Raw genomic sequence first — 12,846 nt, forward strand, 5'->3', positions numbered from 1 at the left:
AATAAAGATTCAAAGAGGTTACTTGTTTAGTCACAAAACTAAAAACAAAAGTCACATAGAAAATCAAGGGTAGGAAGGAATGTTTAATGACATTTAATATTGACTCTTGACACCCAGAATACACACACACAAATGCACACACACACAATTTTCAAGTTCCTCTACTATTCATCAGTATTCACCCAAACCCTGAATGTCACAGCTACTCCTGGTCTCTATAACATCTACCGCCCATAGCTCATGCATACAAGATGATCTGTGCAGTATGGATAGAACAAGCGCGCCTACATCTTTCTCATTAAAAAATAGGATTAATAATAACACAGTTCCATGGAGTTGTTGCAAATGGTATATAAATTAATTAACAAAAATCACTTGAAAAAATGTCTTTGATCATCAAACAGCAATTTTTATTGCTATTATTATTATTATTATTCACGATTTTTTAATTAGACACCAGTTAAGCTTTACCCTATACTTACAGTATGGGACAGCATTTATAACTTCAGGAATACAAATTCATGGATGTTACTTATTCAAAAATGTTCACAGATATATTTCACAATCAAAATTTTGGAGGCTACTGACATATAGGAAAAAAACCCCAACTATTTTACTTCAATCAAGCTAATGCCTAAATTCAGCCAAGACAAAATGCTCTTTCTACATCTTTGCAAGTGGAGTTTCACCTGCTTGGAATTTTCCTTCACTTCCATTATCAGCTGAGTAAATCCTTCAATCCTCAACATAATCAACAATAGGCCTCTCAAATTCCATATCTCCCTTTCTGCCTACTCCTCTCTTTTCATAGCCAGTTTATACATTATCTGTCTTAAAGCAGCTATCTCAGTGTGTTGTAATTGGAATGATTTAGTTTTTCCTATTTGATTATAAACTTCTGGAGACAAACTGTGCCTTCATCTCTCTGGTGACTAACACAAAGCTGGCAGTCAATGGTCACAGAACAAGTATGAAATGAACTCAGTTTCCATGTTTATGTAACAATGGATCAATTTCTTTCCCTGGGATAAACAGGAGAACAAAATGTGTGTGTGTGTATGTGAAAAACACAGTTATCTTTTCTTCTTGAGTTGCTAAGACATGACCAGAGACTGTTTTCACAATGATATCCCTCTGGAGGTGGAAGATCTTATTGTCTGTTCACTTCCATCTGTCTTCAATGTTGGACCAAAATGCTCAAACTCTTAACCCAGGGAAGGTTCCTAGGAAACCACATGGTGCAGGAAAGAAGACATAATACAGAGTGATAGAAAAACCTCACTTTTCTTGTAGGCATTATCACATCTAAACAAGATTTTTGACAAAGATATATAAATTTTTTTGTTCTTCTATGATTTTATCAGTAAATTAAAATTCATAATGTTTAACTGTCAAATTGCTTTTGGTTTTTGTTTTTGATAACATAAAGTCACAGACTAAGCTATGCTGTTTGGCATAGCTTGGTTTTCTTATACTACTCCATGCCTTAGTAATCTAAGTAGTGATATTTCAGTAGATATCCCTACTGAGACTCTCCCAAATGCAATTACCCATTCCTCTAAAATGGGGCTTGCGTTTTAAAAATTATCTTGAGTGTTAGATAACTACATTGTATCTTTAACAGATTTTGGATGACAGATCAATCACTTCCTCTTCTTTATGAGCCTCTTAAATGTTGAGCTTAGGACCAAGCCTTGATGATCAATACTTGTTCCTTGAATTGAATTGAACTGGTGGTAACATTTCTCTCCAAATTTGCCTATTTTCAACATGTAGCAATGTAAGTTACACTGTGGATGATCCACTCGTTCTCAAATACATAGTTCATGTTCCCTTGCTCAGTCTGCCAGACCCTGATCATCAGCCAATTTTAAGTTGCAAGCCCATCTTTATTTTCTTATTCTGGGAAGTTATAAAAATAACAATTCAGCCATTGCTTTCTAATTCATGAAATGACTTTATTCTTTTGCTTTCTAATTCCTTTCATTTCTCTTTTATAGGTCTGCCAATATTCTTGGCCTTTGCTGGCCTTATATATTTAATCAGAGTAACCAATGTTGAGAATTTTTACAGGGAATTAAATCTGATTTGTTTGGAAAGATTTATTTGTTACATATGGCATTTAAAACAACTGATTTTTTTTGGTGTTGAACTGAAGTTGCAAAAACTACATTTGAATTTTTGAAAAAAAATTAAAACAAAAGCTGAGGAGTAGCTCTGCAGAAAACATATTCTGTAAAAGAAAAATGAACATGTGACTGATTGATCAGATCAGGAGATCTGGCAAAATCACAAAGATTATTTTGCTAAATCTGGAATCACCAACATAGGTGTCCTCCATCTCAGGGCAGAACATGGCTGTACACTGTGCTGGACACTGGGTTTCCTCCCAGTGAGCACCGTGCCAGTACCATGCTGTGGGGACCTGAATTCAGCTGACATTTGTAGTGGACACCCTCTTATCTTTAGGGGATGAAGTGAGAGGGTTAAACAACCTAATCTATTCTGTCTTCACTTTTCACAGGTCCAGGATATTAAGGGGTCCAGGCCTCAACCCTGGCTTGTCCTCAATGATTAGTGATTGGTTAGAGGCAAAGATGTGACCTAATTTTGGCCCATCAGTAAGGCATAGTATTTTTCTTCAACAAAAGGATAAAGATAAAAGCTCTATTATTCTAGATCCTGCAGTTAGTTATAAACAGGCATGATGACAAAACAAATGAACAAAAAGGTAAATGAAAACCTGGGATAACTGGGAAAACACAGAACCCAAGTCTACTCATCAAACACCAACTGAAGTCTGCTAACCTGGATGTGAACCAAATACTGCTTTTAGTGTTTAAGCCAATGTAAAGTGCATTTTGTGGTGTTTGTTTACATTTTAACCCCCCCCAAAAAATCCTGATATATAAGCAGGGATGCAGAAAATTGAAGACATAATAATAACAAAGTTATTCCACTGAAGTCAGTAGAACCTGGTATATATTATTTCACACAGTCCCTTACTGAAGTAAAATTGCCCTTAAGCCTTTAACCATGCTCAAGGGGAAAGACTGTGTCGGGAAGACCACTGTTTCTAATGTATGTTGCAAAGTTGATAGTAATAAACATTTTAAACCAGTTAAGTGCATCACAGCTATTTCCCTTCTCCCTTGGCTAGAGGTGTGAGTCATGCTTCCTGTTAAGCCTAGAGACAGTGCCTCTGAGGTTTTATTATTTGGTAACAGAAAGGAAAGCACAGTGGTGCTGTGTCAGTGAGATGGAAGCAATCAACATTTACTGGGCTTACACATATGAGAAATGCAAATAGGTTTCATTTGCAGGGATATGGGTTGGTGGCTTGACTCAAACACTTCATACTCTCAGGAAAAAGGAAGTTAAACCACAGGCTTAATCCTTGACTAAATCTTGAGGCATTTTGAACCACAAATTAGAAAATTGAAGCCAAAATGTATTCTGCCATTCTAAAACCAAAGAGCTAAGCTCTTACTTCAGAGGCTAGGAAACCCACCATTCTGGAACATTTCACTTGATTCTTACCCACTGGTTTACTTTTACTGGCCTACCCCCAGCCTCTCTAAAGAAAAGCCATGAAACCATGACTCTCAGCTATGGGACCAGAGACTGTGTGGCAGTTAGGGTTGAGAGGACAGCAGGAGCTTCCAGTGATAGGCAGAGTCGATCCCTCTCTCCATGGGCGTAGATCCTTGGATTCAAACAACCACAGATGGAAAGTATTTAGAAAAAAAAAGTCTGTCCTAAATGAGTACAGACTTTTTCTTGTTATCATTCCCTAAACAATATAGCATAACAACTATTTTCATAACAGTTAGGTGTTATAAGTAATCTACAGGAGATTTAACGCACATGGGAGGGTGTGTATGGGTTATGTGCAGTGACTACACTATTTTATACATGGATTTTGAAAGTGTGGATTTTGGTATTTGTGGGGGGTCCTAGAACTAATCACATATTGAGGAACAATTGTAATTGCTGAATTTCTAGAGATAGCTATAAAGGGTCTTTTGAGTGTCTGGGGAAAACAGTAATCTGAAAACTCACAATCTTCACAATTATAAAAATCATTAATTATAAATTTAAATGTGATTGACCTAGAAAGGGAGAAAAAGGGTGGAAAAGGAGCTATCTATGTATCTCACAGAGATACGAGGTTCTAAGCCAATAGGTTCTTAGTTTAAGAAAACAAGTAATAGTTCCTTAAACTTATTTTGTAAATACCTTATTTTATTCTCAGGCATTTTACCAAGATAGAATGTTTTAAGAAAACTTCAACTATTGTTGAGCATTGTTAAAGTGAAAGTCTTTGTATGATAAAAACAATCCAGAGAATAGAGGCTGTTTATGACTTGTTTTAAAAAGTGAATAACTTGGAAATAATGGGATAGAGAGGTGGGTAGGTAGGTAGTTTTGAGAACCTATAACCTAGGAGTTACTACACAAGCTCTGGTTTATTTAATCCTCACAACTAAAAACATCAAAATTCCTAGTAGCTCAGAATTTTACACATGAAATATATTAATCTGTGCTTCTACAAAGGTTTTGAAGTATTCTAATGAATGTTTGGAAGAGTTCAAAACAAGAAGTATTCATACCTTTCATTAATTCATTCAATAAATATTTAATGAGTGCTAATGTATTTGAGAAACATGTGAGTTTGAGCTACAAAAATGAATGAAATAAAATGAGAATTTTCGTTTTCACAAAGCATAACAGCTGGCAGAAGAAGAATGGTGTGGAAGTGGGTTCCCCTGTTCAGTAGCTGGTATGCAAATTGTATGTCCTAGTTGTCAGGTCTGGAATTTGATTTTACCCTACTTAAAACTAATAAATTAGCCTGTTTCTGCTTTATTAGTGCTGGCAGAAGACAGGAAACTCCTGGTTTGGAGACAATGGACTTCATTAATCATGCACACAGCAAGGAGCATGAGCATCAATGTGTCTGTCAGTTTCTCTTGCTGCCCCTCCCAGACCCATGGATGGTGTAAAGTGCCAGATAGATACCTGAAGCCTCAGTAGATTGCAGTACAGGGAAGAAATACTGAGATTAGGGAAGCTAGCACTTTTGTGGTAAATTGTAAACTAGCCTGCTGCTTGTCATGGAGGAAAACATTTCCTAACCCCAATGGTGCTCTATAAGTACAATGGGAAACGACTCCCTTAAAGAGAAAGCCGTGCCTTGCATTCTTGGGATTGGCAAGACACACAGAACCTCAAGAGACCCATGAAGTACATTCTTAGAACACCAATCAGGATCCAGAGTGCTTTACTGGAAATGCCATGTGTTGGCTAGAGCAGGAAGTCCCATCTTTCTTCCTTCAATATTCCAACCATCTCCTTTTTGATACACTAGGAATTTCCAGGTTTTTGCTTGAGGGTTCTCTTCTGGGATGAGGGAAGAATTCAATTTGGCATATCTCAAGGTACTGGTTGTGTAATGAGGTGCCATAGGTAGAAAATATGCAAGACACAATATGCAAGCATGAATCACAGTAGCTGAGTGCCATTTCTGTGTTCTGGAGGTTAGCACCAGTTAGCCACTCTGCTGAGAGATCCCAGACTAAGTGTCAAATATTCTTAGGGTTAAATCTGCTAAGTGTCTTATTCAACAGCAAATGTGACAACTTGTTTAGCTGGGGAGAAGATATAAACAGATAAATAGGTTCACTGGAGCTTGTGACAGAACAAGGTCTGGAATCAACAGATCTAGTTACTCCAATAAAACTTTTTCATTTTAAATTTTCAAAGTTTATTATATGTATCCAAGATCAGTCAAGAAAAACAAAAGTTGCTCTATGCATTCTAAACCAGAGGAGTTTCAATACAGCAAACTACAGACTTAGACAATCATTCAGAGGGTTGGGGATCTAAATCAAGAAAATTGCTACCTTCAATCCAACGTAAGGCACTGGAGGGTTGGTTCTCAAAACCTCTCCAGAAGGTGATACATCTTCAAGAATCTTGGGAATGCTGCCAAGGAATATCTCAATTGTTGTATACCCAATTGACAGTCTTAAATTCATACACTGAAAATCTCACCCCAAATGTGGCATTATTTTGTGTTGGAGCCTTTGGGAGATGGTTAGGCTTAAGTGAGATTATGAGTATGACCTGAACAATAGGAAGAGTATCCTTATAAGACATCAGAACCCTCTCCCTCTCCTGCCATGTGAGGACAAGTAAGGTGATGGCCATTTTCAAGTCAGGAAAGGGCACGCACCAGAACCAGACCATACTGGCACTCTAATCTGAAACTTTTTAGCTTCAAGAACTGTGAAAATTAAATGTAAGTTGTTTAAGTCATCCAGATTATGGCATTTTGTTCTAGACAGTCTGAGAAGATAAAGGCAATCAACCTAGAGCTTCAAGGAGAACCAGGCCTATCCATGTGTCTAGTTTCTTCCGCCTGAGAAGAATAATACCCACTTCTCTTCACAGTCAAAATCTCATGTAAGAGTTTTAGGTTGATAAACTCTGATTCAGGGCATTATGAATAAGATAATTTTAAGAAATGCAGTTGCAAACTTCTCTCTGCGATTTAAAGGAAGAAAATATGATGCTTTGTTGATCACAGATAATTCAACCAAGTTGAATTGTCAAACTAATAAGTAGAATACAATAATTGTCACAGGGATGCTATGAACTAAGAGATATGAGATTGACAATAACCGTAGATACAGGTCCTTCTGATGCACTGGAGAGTTAGAGTAAGCTGTGATGCTTTAGAGCATGCACACAGTTCAAATGATGACTGAGAGCTCTCTCTGAAGCCTTTATACTTGAGTAGCATCTTTGGCAGAGCTAATGGCTTTGATGGAAATATAGAGATGGGAAATTCTTCCATGGGGCTCCCAGAGATATTAAAGAGACTTGAGAAAGAATGGAATTTTGCAGGAGATATAAGTCCTTTATTGGCAGGTGCTGGTGAGCACCAAAACATTCATTCAAAAATAAAACATCTATTCAAAAGAAAAAAATGAAATAAAGACTTTCCTGGGAATGTTGGAAAATGATATAGGAAATATGGTTTGTGAGTTGAATGAGTTTGAAGATGGCTCATTAAAAGGCTAGATTAAGAAAACATTTTTTTAACTATAGGAGAATGGAGAGCAATTTAGAGATTAATGAAAACAGAATGGCACAAACGAGGAAGTGTTCAAAATTATTTGGAAAGGGCAAACACCAGGGGCAGGAAAATGAAATAAAAATAAGGCTATTGCATTATTTAAAGTAGGCGATCATCACTGTTTGCCTGCAATGGTAGCAAAAAAAGCAATGAAAAGGGATTCCTGGTTATCATTGTGAAGGAAGAATCAACACAATTTAGTGACTCAGAAAATTGCTTTTTCTGAATTTCAGAATGTCCTTCATCTTTCTGGGGATGTAGCTCAGTGGTAGAGTACTTGTCTGGCATGCAGGAGGACCTGGGTTCCCAGCACTGCAGGAAAACAGAATGTCCTTCATCTTGTCTTAGAGACTTGAATTCACTGGAGGCAGTTTTGTGACTTTTATAACCACCTCACTGGTCTTAGATTTAAACTTCTTAACTTGGTCTTGGCTTCATTTTTAACAGGATTCTCCTTTAAACACAAGACAAGAGCAGAATAGACATTTAGCATTCCTCCTTTCTCACTAGCATTACCTCTGCTTGAGTCCTGAGCTTATCCTTGGTCATCTCTAGTTCTGAATATGATTTTAAGTTCTTTTGCATATCCTTGGTAATCTCTAGTTCTGAATTTGATTGCAAGTTCTCTTACATTTTCCCTCATGTTTTTCTCAAATTATACTTATTCACTCATTCATTTTTATATATTCTTATATTATTTTGTTGTGATAAGAATATTTAATATCAATTTAGTCTATTAATGGATGTTTAAGTATACAATAAAGTATTATCTTAGGCACAATGTTATATAGCAAACTTCTAGAACTTATCTTGAATACTGCAATTTTATACTTGTTGATTAGCAATTCCCATTTTCTCTTTCTCCCAACTCCTGACAATCGCCACTCCATTCTGATTTTGAGTTTATCTACTTCAGATACTTCGTATAATTAGAATCACACTCAGTATTCATACTTCTATAATGGGCTTGTTTCACTTCACATACTGTCCTCAACATTCATCTATATTGTTGGATATTGCACAGTTTCCTTTAGTAAGGCTAAGTAATATTTTTCTATTCATTAATTGGTCAATGAGCATTTTGGTTGATGGTACATATTGGCTATTGTCAGTAGTACTGTCATGAACATGAGAATGCTAATACCTCTTTGTGGTCCACATTTCAATTTCTTGGTTACATACCCTGAAATGAAATAGCTGGATCATATGGTAGTATTATTTTTAATTTTTTGAGGAATCTCCAAGTTGTATTCCTTAACAGCTGTTCTATTTTGCATCCCACCAACATATTCAAAGGTTCCAATATCTATGCATCCTCACTAACACTTATCTTTCATCTTTTTGATGACAGCCATGCTAGCAGGTGTGAGGTAATACCTTATTGTGGTTTTCATTTGAATTTCCATTCTTCATGATTGGCTGCAGCTTGTCATGCACCAGTGGGGCATTTTCATATCAACTGGAGAACATGCCTATTCATGCCTTATCCTATTTTGATATCCAGTTCTAGATATTCCTTGATATATTTTAGAACCTAACCCTTTCTCAGACACCTAGTTTGCAAAAATTTTCTCTCAATGTATAGTTTGCCTTTTCATTCTATTGTTCCTTTGTGGTGCAGAAGCTTTTTAGTTTGATATAGTCCTGCTTGCCTAGCTTTGCTTTTGTTGCCTATTTTTGGTGTCATATCCACAGAGCTCATTCTTCAATGATTGGCTACTATGGGGGTAATCTAACTAATATACAATATAAGCCTATTTGGAATTGTCACAATGAATCCCCCTGTACAACAAATATATCCCAATAAAAATTTTTAAAAAATAATTGGCTACCATATGGCAGATACTGTGGTGGTAGGAATGAAAATAGGAAACAGAACTTGCCCTGTCTGAAAGGATCTCTCATTCTTCAGGCAAGCAGAGAAATGTGCCAGTTAATATAAGAAATAATATAGAAGTTTCCTTTTGGTACAAAGGACAAAGTTAGCAGCATTGGTTAAGAGACTGGCAGTTTGAGAGGGCTTGCTAGAAGTGATTCTTAATCTCTACCTTAAAGGAAGAAAAGGATTTGTCAGGGAGATGAGATTGGAAGATAAGAAATTTAAGCCTCTATAAGGGCCAAGAGAAAAAAGGAGCATGGCTTTAGACAAGGCATTTGCACACCTGATTCTTCACAGACTTCTTACTTGCATATACAACTCTAATTTCCATAACTAGATTGACTGTTCCACATGGATTAGGATTTAAAAATCCAGTGTCTGAATGCATCAACATTTCTATGAATCTTCAAAAGCATTTATATACTAGAACATGGCTATTATTTGGAACCATATGGAAACCAGTAGGACTTGGTTTGAGCTGTTGCAGAGCAGTGACACCCTAATGTATCATTCTGATATTGAGAGAGAATTCAACTGAGATGGATGAGATAAATAACAATCAGAGGGCTATTGCAATAGAGAGAAATTATAGCTACTTTCCATCAGGCAATTTATGGTTGTAGACAAACTAGTGCTCTAGTTTTATTTTCGTTTTTTTGGAAGGTATTTCTATAATGTCCCATGTGGGTATCATTTTAAGTTTGAGAAGTTTATATTAAATCCAATCAATATTTATTTTGTTTTAGTCCCTAGTTATTTGTAACTACCTTTTCCCAGATCACTATGACCAAACCCCCAATACTAACCTTGTTGATAATAAGGTATCTGAATTTTTACTTTAACTTTACATCATTGCTTTCTTTCTTCATGAATGTGCCACTAAAATCAAATGTCACCAAAGATCCAGAGATCTCATTTCATAACCATGATGCTTTTTTTTTTCTTTTCCTTCCTTTCTTTTCTTTTTTTTTTTTTTTTCTCTTAAGACAGTCTCCCTGTGCTGCCCAGGCTGGCATCACACTCCTGGACTCAAGCAATTCTTCAGCCTCAGCCTTCCAAGTAGCTGAGATGACAGGCACACACCATGCTTGACTTAGAAAGTTGTCTTACGTCTAGAGTCTCTTGTCCCTGTTAGGCTATACTTCATTTTAGATTCCCTATTTATGGGATAATAATACCTTTTCCTTTAGTGTTTCTCCATCAATATATGGTATTAATTTCCTGGAGCTGCTATAACAAAGTGTCACAAAATATATGGCTTAAAACAATAGAAATTTATTTTCTCACAAATCTGGAGGCAAGAAGTTCTAATTCAAGGTGTTGGCTGGTCCATGCTGCTTCTGAAACCTGTAAGGACATCCTTCCTTGCTTCTTTCTTCCTTCTAGTAGTTTGCTAGTAATCTTTGGAGTTCCTTATCTTGCAGCTACATGAATCTAATCTCTGTCTTCCTTTTTGAAATGGCATTCTCCATGCATGACTCTTTGTCTTCATGTGGTTCTAAGGAGAGCAGTTGCAGCTGTGACCTTAGTTCATTTATTTAATTTTCCTATTAATACTCTTTTTTATTATAGAATAAGAGATAATAATAGAATAATAGAGATAATAGGGAACATTTTAAATATTAGATAAAATAATATTCCAAGATGATTAGCTCAGTACCTAGCATGAAGCAAATGTCCAGTAAATGTTAGCAATTAGGTGTATAAACTATTTCTAAATGTAAATAGGAATCTTTATTTTGAATGCTTTTTTTAGAGATACTAGGATTGGAACTCAAGCCTTATTGTTACACAACACTCTACCACTTGAGCCACATCTCCAACCCCCTGTTTTGAATACTATAAAAACTATGAGTGGCAAAGGAGTTACCAACTTCAGTTTAAATTCTGTCATCTGTTGGGGTGTAGAAATTCTGGTAATGTCTGCAAAAATAATGAAGAGAAACGAGGAAGACTTCTTGCATGAAAACTGAGGCACCTCTCAGGTGAAAATTCTCCCCAAAGGAAAGAACTATCAATGCCCAACTTGATTCTACACTACCATTTCATACTCAGAAGGGAGAGAAATTTTAAATACAGTTTCATGCTGGATTATTATTGTCCCAGTCAATATATTTCCTTCTGGGTACTCATGAATGAAGAAACTCTGAAAACCAAAAGAGCAATGTCACTGAAAAATAAAACATGGGAGCAGAACTCACACTATGTTTGTATGCCTCTAATTTTAAAACAAAAGCATGACCCAAGGCATTTCATTCTAAACTGCTATAAGTGTCTGTGAAGCTTGGCATTTTGAAGATACTTGTAAGCCTGGTGGTCACAGAAATATGTATGAAAAGTGGCCATGGTTAATAGACACTAAAGTAGTTCCTGGTCACAATAGCATGGAAAGAATACAGCTGCAAGACGGATGTGAACAGTAGCAACAGTGGTACTTGGAGTGCTTAGCCCATTTGATCAGTCTTAGCAAAAACCCTATTAGAGAAAGATTATTTTTATACCCATTTTATATCAAGAAAAGTGTTGGTTGAATAAAGAGGGTTAAATGTCTTGTCCAAGACCATAATTAGTAGGTCAAAGAAAAAATATTTTAACTAAAGCAGTCTGATTTCAGAAGCTGAGGTTTCTCTAGAACTCATGTTAAAAGCCCTCTAGATCAGAGGTCAAAGAGCTTTCTCTGTAAAAGGCCATATAGTAAATATTTCCAGCTTTGGGAGCCATATGGTCTCTGTCGCAACTACTTAACTTTGTCATTGTGGTGCAAAAACAACTATAGACATCTGTATACAAATGGGCATGGCTGTGCTCCAACAATAGCTTATTTCCAAAAACAGAAGTCAGCTCAACTTGGCCCACAGGCCACACTTTGCTGAACCCTGCCTCCTTTTAGCTGCTATGGGAAATGATTTGTTCAGTTTTATGAAAATATGGCTTATGAAAATAGCACTTAAGTCGGCATCTCCTCTTTCTCTTCCATTACTTTTGAACTCTCTTAAAGTGCTAGATGTTAGCAATCAGCACTGATTTGCTTCACTTAGTGAGACTGGTTGCCTTTGGTAACAACAGAGCCTTGTGAATTTTCCATAACAGATCATAGCTGTTTGCTCCTTTCGGTCACCTGTTCACTCCCTGCATTCTGTGTGCTTACATTTACCTGCTCTTTTCCTACACGTGCACCAGCCCATCCCCCCTTTTCCATTTTCTTTTAGCTGCTTTCTAATTATTTTTCCGAAATTTCACTTTTCTGAACCTTTCATCTTTTTCCTTAAATCTGTGACTTTTACTTTATACAACTGTGATTGCAACACATTTATTTATACTCATAGCATCTGTGCCTCTGTGTATACCACAAAAATTTTATGAGCACTTCAGATGATTAGGGAATTAGTATTGGGTAGATAATCTCTTTAAGAGTTTGATTTTATTCAAAAGTTTAATTTTGTTAATATAGCATAAAGCACTGAGAAGGAGATGAAACAAACATTCTAAAGTGAAAGTAAACTTATTCCATTCCTTAAAGAGAATTCACTGAAGCTGAAAGGAATGGAATTTCTAGTACATCCACCAGTTCTTTTTGTTAGGATGAACAAAAAAGGAAGCCATGTTAAGAGCAGAACTAGCTTACTGGAAATACCCTACCACCTTAAAGAAATGACGAACTCTCACAGGGGGTCCAGGGCTAAGCAACATATCTGCCTAATTACCACTTATCTCCTCTACCTTCCTCTAGCACTCATTAGTTCCAGAAAAATTTCCCTTCCAGACCCCTCCCCTATATCTACTCTCAGTCTGTAAGTGGGGGTGGGCTCCAGCTCTCTTGTAG

This window comes from Castor canadensis, chromosome 2, assembly GCF_047511655.1.
Source record: "Castor canadensis chromosome 2, mCasCan1.hap1v2, whole genome shotgun sequence".
Classification (NCBI taxonomy): domain Eukaryota; kingdom Metazoa; phylum Chordata; class Mammalia; order Rodentia; family Castoridae; genus Castor; species Castor canadensis.